This window comes from Spermophilus citellus (assembly GCF_964194105.1).
Source record: "Spermophilus citellus genome assembly, chromosome: 9".
Taxonomy (NCBI): domain Eukaryota; kingdom Metazoa; phylum Chordata; class Mammalia; order Rodentia; family Sciuridae; genus Spermophilus; species Spermophilus citellus.
The window spans coordinates 64,394,379-64,410,622 of NC_138191.1; the positions used below are offsets into that span (position 1 = coordinate 64,394,379).

A 16,244-nucleotide genomic window follows, 5' to 3' on the forward strand; every position below is an offset into this window, starting at 1 on the left:
CTTCCATGTAACTAATTGATACTCCCATTAACTTGGCATTTGTGATAAATTTAAATCTAGCTTACATCAGTGAAAAACAAGGCTATTCCACTTAATGGTATAAACTAGTTGTCAGGATATTCTCCTGAGGTGATATAAGAGTGAGGGAGCTAAAATCTGTGCCAAACAGAAGCCATTACAAAGCACACAAGAGCAACACTGGTACTTGTTTAACACATTTTGGCTGACTAGTTTGTGACCCTCTGGTTACAACTCTCCATTTCACCCTTTCATACCTAATGTATTAAGGAAGAACTCTCTGCAGCATAACTTCTTGTCTTCGGAAGCCATCTGATTTTAATATAGCCCCTGTTTATTTCTCAAAAAAAATATTTTTTTGGTGGCCGAGATAACCTTCTAGATAACCTAGAAATAGTGTAAATAAAACAAATTGGTTTAATTAAATTTTAGGAGAGAGGTTTATTGGATGGAAACCATCAAATTATATAAACTCTTAAATCCTTATTAATAACTACTAAACTTGATATTTGTAAGTTAAAAATAAATGATCCATATACCCCAATGAAAAGGCAGAGACTGCTGAACAGAATAAAAAAAAGTATTCAACTATATATTACCTCCAAGTGAACCACTTTAAATGAAACAAATAAAAGAATGGAAAGTGATACATTATAATACAACAAATAAAGAAAGCTAGAGAGAGGCGCTAGGGATATGGCTCAAGCGGTAACGCGCTCGCCTGGCATGCGTGGGGCGCTGGGTTTGATCCTCAGCACCACATAAAAATAAAATAAAGATGTTGTGTCCACCAAAAACTGAAAAATAAATATTAAAAAAAATTCTCTCTCTCTCCCCCCCTTCTCTCTCTCAAAAAAAAAAAAAAAAAGAAAGAAAGAAAGCTAGAGAGGTCACATTAATAACAAAATGAACTTCAGAGCAAAATATATTGACAGAAAAAAGAGGGCCATGTCATAATGCTAAAGGAGTCAATTTATCACAAGGACACAACAACTTTAAAGAAACTCTTAAAACATATCAATGAAAAAGTGAGAGGAAAAAGAAGACAAATCTAAGTATAATCAGAGATTTCTCCAATAATTGAAACAAAGTTGATAGAAATCCCATAAAGATATATGGAACTTGAATAATACTATCAACTAATTGGGATTTATGAAAAACTCCAACCACGATACAGATACTATTTTTTTTTTTGCACATGGAAGATTTAATAAGATAAGCCATACTGTGAATCATAAAATGGATACAATAAATTCAAAAGGATTCAAGTCATACAAAGCATGTTATCGGACTCCAACAGAATATTTAAAATCACACATATTTAGCCTATAAAACATGCTTCAAGTAACCCAGGAGACAAAGGAAAAACAAAAACCAAAATTAGAAAAGTACTTTGAATATAACGAAACTGATAACACATCAAAATTGTGAAATGTAAAGAAAGCAGTGCTTATAGGGAAACTTGGAGCTCTACATAATCATAACAGAAAAGAACACAGGTCTATATCAATGATCTAAGTGTCACACTAAGAAAACAGAAAAAGGAAAGCAAATAAAAGCACAAATCAATGAAATAGAAAACAGAAAACTAACATAGAAAAAACAGCAAAACTGAATCCTGTTCTGTGTGTTAAAATAAAAACAAAACAAACAAAAACCAACTAATAGCCCCGTGCCAGACTAGGAAGGAAGGACACAAAATAGAAATGAGGAGAGGTAATACGGATAATAAGGGAATATTACAATTCGATAACAATAAATTTGATAACAAATGAAATGGATAAATTCCTTAAAAAGCAAAAATTAACACAGCTCAATTAAGAATAAACAGCTAAATAAAATAAACTTATATGTTAAAGAAATTGAATTTGTAGATAAAAATCATCCTATAGAAAACCCAAAATCCAACCAACAAACAAAACTTTCCCACAAAGATGGTTTTAACCAGAAAAAATCCTACCAAATGCTGAAGAAAAATATCAATTCAAAATAAACTCTTGAAGAATAGTGAATAAAAGAGAACATTTATCTTCTAATTATCTGAAGGTAACACTATTCTGATGATCAAATCAGATAGACATTACAGGAAAATTAGAAATCAGATCCCATATGAACATGAAGGCAAAATTAATAAAAATTTAGTGAAGTAAATACAATAATGTATAAAAGTCTATGACCATATCCATATAGTTTACATCAGGAATACAAGGCTGCTTTAACATTAGATAAATAAAATCTTAATTCTATTCATGATAAAAAAAATCAGAGAACTAGGAATAAAAGAGAATGTCCTCAACCTGATGAAAGAATATTTTTTGGAAAACCTACAGATAACATCATATTGTACTAAACAACTGGATGTTTTCACCCTAAGACTATGAATAAAGTAAGGATATCCATCTCACCACTTTTATGCAACCCTGTCATGGAAGTTCTATCCCATGAAATCAGGCAAGAAAAATAAAGAAAGGTACACAGATTAGACAGCAAGAAATAAAACTGTTTTTTATCCAAGACAGCATGATTATGTAAAAATTCCTAAGAAATCTACCAAAAAAAAAAAAAAAAAGATGGGAATTTATGAGAGTTTATCCCTCATGGGACACAAAAATCAATATATAGATCAACTGTATTTTTATGTATTAAAAACAGATAACGGTAATTAACATTTAAAATACCATGCAAAATAATATGAAAAAATACACTTGCAATAAGATATATAAAATAAAATAGTAAAAAATGATGAAACATTACTTAGAAAATTAAGACCTAAATAGATAAAGAAGTGATGTTCATGGTTAAATACTATTATTAAGACATTAATTCTTCCCAAACTTATATATAAATGCTATGTAATCCCTATGAAAATCCCAACAAGCTTTTTGGTATAAATTGCCCGAATCTAAAACTTAACACAGACATATTCAAAAAACATAGAATAGGCAAAACATTTTAAAGTAAAAGAACAAAATTGGAAGACTTGCTCCATTTCTTTCAAGACACTATTAAGATACAGTAGACAAGATCATGTGGTACTGGCACAAAGACCACCTACATCAATGGAACAGACAAGTGGATCCAGAAATACAACTATACACACATAATCAATATTAGAGGAAGTTGGCAAGACAGATCAATGGAGGATACAATTGTCCACTCAACAGAAAGTATAGGAATTGGATAGCCATGTGGTTTTTTTAAGAGGAATTTTTATTCTTATTTCACCCATATAAAAAAATCAAATTCAAAATTAATCATGGATGTAAATTAAAAGGCTAAAATTTTAAAACTTCCAAAAGAAACAATCTCGGTAACATTGGGTTTGGCAAAGGCATCTTGGGCGTGACAAAACAATCAATTACTATAAAAGCAAACATCAGTGTACTGGACTGCACCAAAATTAAAATATAAATATGAAAAGAAAGCCACAGACTGGGAGAAAACTGTGCATGATGTATTACCAACAAAAGATATGTATAACAGCAAAAGAATATTTGTATTTTACAATTAAATAATAAGAAAACCACCAACCTAATTTTTTTTAAGAGGATGAAAAGTTATTTTGGCTGTAGTTTCAGTGTCAAGTCTACAGTCAGCCACCTCCATCACTCTGGGTCCAAAGGGAGGCAGAACATTATGGCAGAAGGGCATGGTGAAGGAAAGCAGCTCAGGACATGGCAACCAGGAAAGAAAGAGCTCTGCTCACCAAAGATAAAATATAAACCCCAAAGTCACACTATCAGTGACTTACTTCCTCCAGCCACATCCTACCTGCCTATAGTTACTGCCACTTAATCCATGTAAGTAGATCAATCTACTGAGTAAATTACACCTCTCATAATCTAATCATTTTACCTCTGAAAATTCTTGCATTATCTAACACATTAACTTCTGGGAGATACCTCATATCTAAACCGTAACATTCTGCCTCTTGCCCCCCAAATCTCATGTCAATCTCACAATGCAAAATCATTTAGTCCACTATCAAGCATTCTCATAGTCTTAACATTTCCAACATTGCCCAAAAGTCCAAGTCCATAATCTCATCTAGAACTCAAGGCAAACTCTTAGCTATGAGAGTAAAGATCAAAAGCTAGTTATATATATCAAAAATATAATAGCATACAGTAAACATTTCCATTCCAAAAGAGAGAAATAAGGACATAAAAAGAAGGGATGAGACCAAAGCAAGTTGGAAATCCAGCTGGGCAAAGAAACCATGTAGTTCCACACCCAGCATCTGGGACATCTGGCATCATGATTTTCTCTCTAAAGGGTTTGTGTAGCTCTCTGCTCCTATGGCTTTGCTGGTTGTAGCGCACATGGCCTCTCTCTTGGCTTGTTTCTGCTTGATTCCCATAGCTTTCCTTGGGAGACATCCCCTTTATTGGCATCTCTTAATCTCAGGGGTCACTACTGTAGCTTCAGCTTCCTTCTCACATCTTCAGGCATCACCCTCTCAGGAACAGCTTGCAGGGACTCTGACCCTGCTACACTTTGCCTAGTTTCCCAGGCCTTCCTTTGAAATTTCTGTGGAAGCCTCAATGACCCTTCAATTCTAGCATCCTATATTCCTATAGACCTAGCACTATGAGATTGCTGCCAAGGTCTGCCACTGTCTCAAACCAAGCCTCATGGGACCTCAACTGCAGCAGCCTCTCAATGCCTGGGTGGCTGAGCATGCTGAAAAAAACTTCCTAGGTCTGTCTGGGCAAGCAGGGTGCTCCCATGGCCTCTTCTCAAAGGAATTTTTACTTTTATATCCTTTGAGCCTGAGATGAGTGTGGTCTTGCCAATCCATGAGATTTCCTGAAACTATCTTTGCATAGTATCTCTGTGCAAAGTATTTAGCATCTCTTTAGTGGCCATAATGTCAACCTCCTTAGCCCCAGTTTTATTCACATTTTTCTGACAAAACTACAAGATTTTCAAATATTTCCATCTGCTTTCTGCGCGTGATTATCAGAGAAAACTTGGATAGAAGCCATCAGCAATATCCATGCCGACACCTGAATGCTATGCTGTCTTGAAATTTTTTCCACTAGAATAATTAGTACATCACCTTTAAATTGAGCCATACAAAAAGTTTCAGAACATGGGCAAAATGTAGACAACTTCTTTGCCAGAATATAACATGAATGGTTTCTATTCTAATTTCCCAGAGAATCCTACTTTGAAACCTTATGAGCCCAGTCTTTACTACTGTCCTACTGACATTCTGGTCTTCTGAGTCCCACCAGAATTGTCCATTAAGCTCTGATAACAACATTCTAAAGGTTTTCCAGTCTGCATATCTAAACTCTTCAAAAATTTATCTCCATACAAACCAGCTTCAAAAGCTTTTGAACCACATGGTCAGATTAGTCACCACAATGACCCCATTTCTCAGTACCAATTTCTGTTTTAGTCTGCTTTTGCATTGCTGTGACTGAAAGGCCTGACAAGAACAACATAGAGGAGGAAAACTTTACTTGAGCTCATGGTTTCACAGGTTTATTCCACAGTCAGTCAATTTCATAGCTCTGGGCCCAAGGTGAGGCAGAACATCATGGTGAAGGAAAGCAGCTCAGAACAAAGCAACCAGGAAGCCTCTAACTTTTTTAAATGGACAAAAGATTTGAACATTGTCCTCAAAGAGAGAGATGCAGATAATAATGTGAGAAGATGTTCAACATAGCTAGTCATTAGGGAAAAGAAAATTGAAACCATAATGACATATCATATAAACTTTTAGCAGAATGGTTGAAATTAAAGACTTGATCATATCAAGTCTTGTCAAGGATATAAAATAACTTGAATTCTCATGAACTGCTTGTGGGTATAGAAAATGGGACAACCACTTTAGAAAAATGTTTTGTAATTTTATTTAAAAGTTAAATATTCATTTAACTATACAATCTAGTCTGTCCATATCTAGGAATTTACTCAAGAGAAATAAAAGTATACATCAATACAAACTCTTGGCTCAAATGTTCACTACCTCTTTAATAGCCCCAAATGAGAAACAACTTTCATGCCCATCAACCAGTAAATGACTAAACAAATGATACTATATTCATATGATGAATTACTGCTAAATAATACAAAAACTATTGATAAACACATACATATATAGAGAGAGACACACACACACACATACACACACAATGAAAGAGTCTTAAAATCATAATGCTGAGTTAAAGTAGACCCTTTCTTTTCCAAAAAGTATATATGCTATATAATATATACAAAAATAAGCTAAGTTCCTAGTTTCATAAAGTTCACATTCTAGTTGTTTCCAAACTAATTTATGGCAAGTTTATCTTATTATTGTTATTGCAAAAATCAATAATGTGTGAACGCAAAGTAAGAGGACTGCTGCTTCTATGAAATCCAAACTGAATTCTCCAGAAAGACCTAGTACATACTGATCTAAAGTCAGAAAATGATAAGGCAGTTGCAAAATACTTGAAGGAAAAATCTAGAGAACTACATTGTTTCTCAAAGGCCTTACATTTTTGCTTTACTTCAAAGAAACCTAAATTAGAAAACACAAAATAAGTATTATAAATATTCTTTATAAAACAAAATGTGGAAATTAGAAAATACAAAATTAGTATTATAGTCTTTTTATAAAACAAAATGTGAAACTCCCATAAGTAGACCCAATTTCAAGAAAACATTTTTTTTTTGCATTTTTGATATGTGCATTAATGGAATGCACAGTTATACAAATATTTAAACTACAATTCTCATATGCATCAACTCATTAAAATAGGGCTTCACCAAAGAATAAGATGGGTTCCCAGGGCCTTTTAAGTTCATTTTTCCTTCTATCATAAAAACAAATGTACTCCATAAAAGGATGGATCAACAATATCAGAAAGAAAAAGGAAATAACATATAATCTTACCATTCAAATATAACCAAAGTATATATTTGGGAATATTTCTTTACCGTTTTTTTTTCTATGCTTGTATTAAAACGTCAATTTGTGACAATATAAATACATTTATTTCCTGTCTTTTCCCCTTAACTTTACAAACAGGCTAGTGCTCCTATATTGTTTGAAAACATTGTTATTTAAAATAGTTGCACCTGGCACAGGCTTTTAAAATTATAGAATCCATACATACAGATGTTGATGTCTCCCTATGATATTGTACAAAAGAAGTAGTCATTTCTACCAAGTATTCATTTTTACCAAGAAGTATTTCTTTCTTCATGAACTGATAAATAGGAAAGATAATAGGGATTAAAATGAGCTAAAAATTGGATTCCTGATTAAGATGCCACAGGCAATAAAAAACTACATTTTAAAAGAGAGATCTTCCATAATAATTCTCCCTTCATTCTAATGGGAGAATTCTCAGTTTATTAAAATCTACATGAGCACCTTCTCAGAAAAAAACAAAGCAAACCAACTAGAAAACTGTAACAACCTGTGGCAGTTATAATAAAAGCACTTCCCACTTCAAAGGAGAACAGTTAAAAAAAATTACCTATACCATGGAATTTTTAAAAGGAGTTTAAAAACATACCTTATGTATTAATGCTAAGACAGAAACATGCAATGCCATTTCATGTCTGGTGCCTAAGTACTGACTTCCTAAGTTAGCATTCTAGTAAAACAATAAGATAAAAATAATACAGATAACAAAAACGGTAACAGTTCATCTAAGATGGCTCCATATGAAAATACTGCCACATTTAAAAATTACAGCTGGGTGAGTGCCTCTGCCATCCCTGCCTGGGAGAGCCCCTCCCCCTGCTGCCCGAGCCTGGGTAAGCCCCTTCCCCTGCTGTCCCAGCCTGGGTGAGCCTCTTCCCCTACTGTCCCAGCCTGGGTGAGCCATTCCCTCTGACATCCCTGCCTGGGTGACCCCCTTCCCCTTGCTGCCCCTGCCTGGGTGAGCCCCTCCCTATGCTGCCCAATCTGAGTGTGCCCCTTCCTCTACTGGTCATCCTGCCCAGTGAGCCTATACTATCCTTAGGGACAGAGTTGCCTTGGTCATTGCTAAAGAGATTTTTCAGCTTCCCTGCCCTAGAGGAGGCTGGTGGAGTCCCACTTCAGCCACCTCCTCTTTCGCTGGGGTGGTCTACCCTCTCTGCCCCTGTGGTAGGTCAGCATCCAGTGTGCTCTGAGAGGGCCAGGGTGGGTCATGTGGCCTGGAGCAGTTCAGTGGCCCAGAGACACGCTGTGGCTGAGGTCAACTTTCCCACTGGAGATGAAGACCCACCTCAAGTCCCCTCAATGCCCCAGTAGGCAGAGGTGCTGTTTTAGTCAGCTTTTTCACTGCTGTGACTAAAGGACCCAACCTGAACAACTGTAGAGGAGGAAAAGTTTATCTGAGGGCTCACAGTTTCTGAGGTCTTAGTCCATAGACAGATGGCTCCATTCCTTGGGGCTCGAGGTGAAGCAGGACATCATGGCAGAAGAGTGTGGCAAAGGGAAGTGGTTCACAGGGTGATCAGAAAGCAGAGAGAGACTCCACTTGCCAGATACAAATATATACCCAAAGCCATGCCCTAGTTCCCACTTCCTCAAGCCACACTCCCTAGCCTTCAGCCACCACTCAGTTAATCCCATCAGGGCTGAATTCACCAACCAGGTAAAGACTCTCATAACCCAATGATCTTCCCTGTGATCCCTCTCTCGCATTACAATGAGCTTTTGGGGAACACTTGATATGAATACCAGGAATGTTACAAATGTTGAGTATATTGATTAGTGAAATGTGTGTTGATTAAAAAGTGAATGACTATAAGCAATGTGCCCATAATGTGAACTCCAGAACTCAGATAGACTGCAGAACTTAGACTTAAGTTAGTGATACAAGAGTCTACACCCCGGGTGTACACTCCAGGCTTTAAACAGTTATCAGCTGTAAACACAACCAAGCTAGGACTTAAAAACCCAGAATTTGGACACCAGCAGGACTAACAGGACCTGGACAGAGAGACTGAGACTTCCATTGCTGTTTGTCCCCCCTGTGCCACACTTCCTCCAGCAGATGGAGCCCCAGCAACCCAGACTTAAGACATGTCATAGGTGAGTGCATGCGACCCTTGGGTGTAGACTCAGGACTTAGAATTAGGATGCATATCTGAAGTATGATGAGCATTAATAAAACAGATTTGGTTGAATCTAAAAATAAATAAATAAATAAATAAATATTACAAGGCTGAATAGTTCTATATATAATATAGAATATATTCTATATTATATAACCTCTTTCCTGACCAGTGTTACAGCCTGTTGAACTAGATAATTTTTACCAAGAATTCATTCTGGGCCCAACATTTCAATGGCTCTATACAAATTTTACAGAATTTTAATTTAAGTTATTATGAGATTTAAAATATAAGAGCACGGTTTATCATTTCCCAGAATTTCTAAATAAAAATTACTTTTAATATCCAAAGAAAATTTATTGTCACAAAACATGTTATGGTACAAAATAATCACCTAGTTATATTTATTTCTATATGTGGATTGTGTGTGTCATATGTAGAAATAGATTTGATGCATTTTGTAGTCATATTTTAAAAGCATTTTTTTATGTACACACAAATACACATGCACTTTTTTAAACAATAAGATATTATTTCAATTCTAAGTGACAACACTCCTAACAGGGCATGAACTACCATGCAGAATATAACATAATTATATTCACAACAAAGCCTTTGTTTACTTTTTACTTCTGACCACATCAGAATTCAGTAAACAATATATCTCTTGTCAGTTGGTTCTTTAGGGAAACAATAATTCCAATTAATGTTTCCTGTTTTACAAGTAAATTTAGAATAAAAAAATTTTTGTTGCCCATTAAATCAAAGTATAAGGCACTTTAAACATAATATGGTCTCATAAAATGGTTTAATCTAAAGGCTTAGTTAGAACCATTTACAAAATAACCCCATAGACTAGTCTAATGTCTGTTGGGTTTGTTTTTTGATTTCACTCCCCCCCCCCAATACTAGGGATCAAACCTTGGGCCTCACAAAATACTAAGAAAGGGGTCTACCACTGGCCTACAGCACCACCACTGAAGAAGTATTTTTATAAGGGTATATTAATTTGCCCAATTCCCAAGCTCCATATTACTTAACCACTATTATTAGTTAACCCTTCAGATATCATTTTATGCATTATAGCATGCATAAGAAATAAAAGAAACAACTATCTCTTTTTTGCACAAATATTAGAATAGTATATTTTTTCTTCATCCTGCCTTTATTTTTTAAACTTACCAACTGTCAAGATCTTTCTATATTAAAACATAAAGACTTTCCATGTTCCATTTTAAAGCAGCTCAGCACTTTAATGGTATGGATGTACCATCATTTTCCTATTGCTGCTATAACAAATTACCACAAAATTAATAGCTTATTGGAATATAAATTTATAATCTATGGTTTTGAAGCTAAGAAGTCCTACAATCAAGGTGCTGGAAAAGGTTGTGTTTTTTCTGGAGGCTCTAAAAGAAAATCTACTCCCTAGACACCCTTTTCTAGCTTCTGAGGCTGGCTATCTGCTTTCCTTGGGTGATGGCTTCTTTCTCCAACTTCAAAGAAAGCAGTAGAGCATTTTCAAGTATCTCTCTGACTATAACCCCTGCTTCTGTCATCACATCCTTTTTTTCGGTTTCTCCTGACACCCCTTTTAGGATTACATTGAGATCACCGACATAATTCAGAACAATCTCCCCCCAGCTCAACATCCTTAATTTTATCCCATCTGTAAAATTCCTTTTGCCATATAAATTAACATACTCACATGTTTTGGGAATTAGGATGTGGGCATATTTGGAGACACATTTGGAGTTCAGTATACCACAATGATATATATGCCTTATTAATTTTATAAGAATCACTGACCCTTTCAATAGTCTTTTAGAAGGATGCTGAGTACATACACTTATTAATACTGTAAAAGCTTTTTGAATGACAGAATTTGAAGGATTTTGAAACCTTAAGATTCTTTCAAAATGTGATTCTGACCTCTAAGAAATTTATTCTACAAGGTGACAAAGTATATTGCATTTTTTAAAATGTAGCATTTATGAGCACATTTCTAACACAGAATTTTAGTGAACAACTTAAATCTGATGAAAAGAATCACTAAAGCTTAAATGATAAAATTATCAATCCATTGTTAATCTTCTCCCCTTTGGAATTTAGAAAAACCATTCATAGTTGTTATCCTAGTGGCCACAGACAAAAAACAAAACAAAACAAAACAAAAACACCAAAAACTAAAGAACACAAAAAAAATCTCAAGTGCTCTAGAATAAAAATTCTTCATGTATATACTGCACATTTGCTATTTCTCTTGTAAGATTAGCATTTTCAACATAAGAGTTTACATTTTCATTTATCATGGAATATTGACCATGACCCTCCTCACTGGTATCTCAAAACCATTCTCAACACTAATCCCATTTTTGTTGAATACACTGAAACAAATTTAAGGGGCAAATGGTTTACTCATTTTAAAGACAAACCTAAGATTCATAACTACTACTTCTTTATGTTTGAAAATTAATAATCTTTGCATATCTGCAAAAATATCTCTATTAAATAATACAATCTGTTAAATGGTTGTGTCTCAATTGGTAAACCCATAAATCTTATTTTTCTCCATTTGTCTCTTATTATTAAGTTCATAATTGCTAAATTATAAATTCAGCTAACACAAGTCAAAACATTATACAAGCTAAAAAATTACTGTTTAAATAAAAACTTGCACTGAAGAATAAAAGATAATTTCAGAGCCTTACTATAGAGCTGTTATGAGGGCATTCATACACTGCACAGGATCATAGTAACATAGTTACTATGTGATACAATCTTTGCACTCTAACAGAAAATTCTTAACTACTTTTTAGCAAAGATTCTCCATTACCTAGAACTTCTAAGCATCCTATGGGGTTTTTAGACATTGTCCATTGTAGTTACCAACTAAAATTCAGTTCCCTTGAAAAATATTTATGAATATAACATGTTATCTGAGATATGCTGCAGTGGAAAAGGTACAGATGAAATAAGGACAGATGTAAGTTGACAAACTGATAATTTGGTAATAAATATGTAGGGGGTCCATTTTACTATTCTATTTGTATATATTCTGATAATAGCCATAATAATTCATAAATGTATAATCCCAAATATGATTTATTAAAGCATCTGAACAATGTCATTTATTATTATTTTTCAATCCAGAGGCCCCTATGATTAGAAGATGGGATTACAACGCACTAAATGAATTAGACAAAGATTGGGAATAAGTCAACTGAAAGGAAGAAAACTATTTCTTACAAAGGTCAGTTAATCATAGCCAGTTGTTCATCCAGAAAAAAATCCGTAGTGGTTAACCCTATTCAAAACTTTTAATTACACTGGTCTTTCCTATATACATTTTATAGTTTCAGTGAATATTTGTTATTGAGATTATCTTCACTGTTTAAATCACTGATTTTTTTAAAAAAGTGATAAAAGGGAAAAATGCATTTTTATTAATAAGAACTCAATGAAGATAAGCAAGCAGGACCATGGATAAAAAGAATCCAGATGACTTTGAGTTAACCTCTTATAGTGAAGAGCTGTCATTACTAACCCAGAATAATTTATAAACACTTTCCCTAGGATCATTAAAGTAAGTAATTTCCTATAATAATCTATAAACTATCATAATAACCAGAGAAAAAAGTTTTGAAGATGACCTTAAATTTATTTTAAAAGTTAGTGGGAGGTTTAGAATGGACTTTCAATTAAATTACCATTTTAATATTCAAGTCCATTTTGACCTTTAACAAAATTATACAGTTTGGTAAGGAGAATTAACATACTACAATTGCAAAATAAATTACTTTTCACCCAATACTATTTTTGATACTACTAACTTCAAATACAAAAGAGTTCAAAAAAAAAAAAAAAAAAAGAGTTCAAATACAAAAAAATACAAAACTAAAAGTTTCACAATATACTATCACTTTAAAATGTTTTTCTGTCACAGGCAAAACTTCTCATGAGTCTGGTATTCTCTGTCTATTCATGTACCATCCTTTTGGTATGATTTAAGTTATTTGCAAAATAATGCCTATTAAGAATTGTCTTTACTTATCGCTGTTGGATTCTATTAAATATCACACAGAATATTCTACATTTTAAAACTGCTTTGCAATTATTAATAGTTAATCATGTGTAATTCAAGTATCTCTTGCAACAATTTAGAAAAAATGGTGCATTGGCCAATGCCAGGAAATTATACCATACAACATTACTGATAATTTGGTGGTAGCATGGAACATGTTCCATTTTAGAAACTATCCATTTGTTCTTTAAAAAATAATCATCCAGCAAGTTCTCTTATAACAACTGCCTAAGAGTCCCACTGTAAGAAGCAACAACTTCTCTCCTCTCCACCGTTCGCCCTGCAACCACAAAGCAGCAACCATGTGTGAGTGCATCTCCACCTACATTGGTGAGGCTGGTGTCCAGATTGGCAACGCATGTTGGGAGCTCTACTGCCTGGAACATGGCATCCAGCCTGATGGCCAGATGCCAAGTGACAAGACCATTGGGGAAAGAGATGACTCCTTCAACACTTTCTTTAGCAAGACAGGCGCAACAAGCACATGCCCAGGACAGTATCTGTAGACCTGGAACCCAGTGTCAAGGATGAAGTTCACACTGGGATCTACTGTCAGCTTTTCCACCCTGAACAGCTCATCACAGGCAAGGAAGATAATACCAATAACTATGCACAAGGCCACTACACCATCAGCAAGGAGAGCATTGACCTTGTCTTGGACTGAATTCATAAAGTGGCTGACCACTGCACAAGCCTTGAGGGCTTCTTGGTTTTTCACAGCTTTGGTGGGGAAACTGGTTCTGGGTTCACCTCTCTGCTGATGGAATAAGAAGTCCAAGCTGGAATTCTCCATTTACCCAGTCCCCCGGGTTTCCAAAGCTGTAGTTGAGCCTTACAACTCTGTCCTCAACACCCACATTATCCTAGAGCACTCTGATTGTGCTTTCATGATAGATAATGAGGCCATCTATGACACCTATCACAGAAACCTTGACATTGTGTGCCCAACCTGAATAGGTTGATAGGTCAATTGTGTCATTTATCACTCAGATTTGATGAAGGCCCAAATGTTGACCTGACAGAATTCAGACCAACCTAGCATCCTCTCCCCGTATCCACTTCCCTCTGGCCACATATGCTCCTGTTATCTCTGCTGAGAAAGATTACCATGAACAGCTTTCAGCAGCAGAGATCTCCAATGCTTGCTTTGAGCCAGCCAACCAGATGGTAAAATGTGACTTGCTGCCTGTTGAACTGTGGTGATATGGTCCCCAAAGATGTCAATGCAGCCATTGTCACCATGAAAATCAAGTGTATCCAGTTTGTGGACTGGTGCTACACTGGCTTCAAGGTTGGCATTAATTACCTTGGAGACCTGGCCATAGAACAGTGTGCTGAGTAACATCACAGCCACTGCTAAGGCCTGGGCTCACCTGGATCACAGTTTGATCTGATGTATGCCAAGCATGCCTTGTTCACTGGAGGTGGGTGAGGGGATGGAGGAAAAAGTTTTTTGAGGCCTTTGAAGACATGGTTGCCCAAGAGAAAGATTATGTGATTGATGTAGATTCTGCTGAAGGAGAGGATGAGAAAGAAGGAGAGGAATACTAAAGTTAAAATATGTCACAAAGGTGCTGCTTTTATAGGGAAGCTTATTCTGATTTGAACATTGAAAAGTTTGGTCTGATCAATTAATCTGTATGTAGTATTATATGCTCTCACATACAATTACTGGCCTATGCTTTAAAACATGAATGCGTTGTCACAAACCCAAGCTGTGCATTTCTCTGAAGGGTTTTAAAACAGTATTCCCTCTCTTAAAAAAAAAAAAAAATCCAACATTTTTAATCTTTCAATTTTTTTGCCATTTTCATTATCTAAATGACATTCTTTTCATTATAATATAAATTGGTACTGCAAGAGCGCTTTCTAGATCAAGTTTTAAACAACCATATATTAAATATCCACACACAGAATTTAAGAATTTAAAATCCAGGAAATAATCTTAGAGAAGTACTACTCCAAGTTCTGGTCTAAAACCAAATAAAGAGTTTTTGCCAGAATGTAAAAATTAAATTCACCACCTCCTTAACCCATGATGTCCCAGCATCTCATATATAGGACACTTAAAAAACTTAAATTGAGTTGGAAGTGGTGGCACACACCTGTAATCCCAGTGATGCGGGAGACTGAGGCAAGAGGATCACAGGTTTGAGGCCAGCCTTAGCAATTTAGTGAGACCTTGTCTCAAAATAAAAAAATAAAAAGGGCTGGGAATGGGAATGTGGCTCAATGATTAAGCACCCAGGAGTTTAATCCCCATTAACAAAACAAATTGAGCAACAGTGCTGGGACATAATCAATCAATGGTCTTACTACCAAAATCGGGCGGGGGTGGGAGGATCAACCAAATTTAACAGCACACTAGTGCTCTGATTTATATTCTGCCAAATATACATATGTCCTTGCGGTATAATAATAAATACTTTTTGTGGATTAGCAGGGAGTTCACAGACAACACTTTGAGTAGCACTGTCATATAATTTAGTGGTTCTCAACCTTTGCTTCCCACATTAGAACCACCTGGAAAACTTTAGAAAATATGAACATCTGGACTTCACCTCCAGAGACTCTGGTTTAATTGGTCTCAGGTTGGACTGGGGCATGAGTATTCCCACTGATCTTGTCCTATCTCATTCTGTAAATAGGAATACTGAGACATGGAGAACTAAACAATTTATCCTCAGTTTTTAGGGTGTGAAAATAAAATAACAGACTCCATTCACTTTTGATTATATTGCTTACATAAGATTAATTTCCTTCTTCATGATTTCAGATAGAAGATTGTTTTTAATGTAGATCTTGGCAATCTTAGTATACAGGTTTTCTTTTTTCTTTTTCTTTCCTTATTGAGAACCTTCAACTTTTCATTTAAAATAAATGCTTTATGGCTTCTCTCTGGCATATTTGAACTGCCAGAATCATTAATGTTGAACTTTGAGGCCATTATTAAGTAAAATATGGGTTACTTGAATACAAGCATTTCAATACCAAGACAGCTGATGTCATAATCAAGATGGCTGCCAAATAACTAACGGTTAAATAGCATAGACAGCACGGTTCGGTAACATCTCAGTGGGATGCGGTG

The 16,244-nt window shown here is 35.2% G+C and overlaps 1 protein-coding gene and 1 pseudogene across 3 annotated transcripts in view; one reads left to right on the forward strand and one right to left on the reverse strand.

Annotated features, from left to right (window-relative positions):
• The window catches only part of HS2ST1 (heparan sulfate 2-O-sulfotransferase 1), a 184,561-nt gene that overhangs the window by 69,833 nt on the left and 98,484 nt on the right, over positions 1–16,244 (reverse strand). The gene's annotated exons all lie outside the window — the stretch shown is intronic.
• On the forward strand, positions 13,459–14,707 carry LOC308655612 (tubulin alpha-1A chain-like; annotated as a pseudogene). Its single transcript has one exon. The product of its transcript is annotated as a tubulin alpha-1A chain-like (transcript).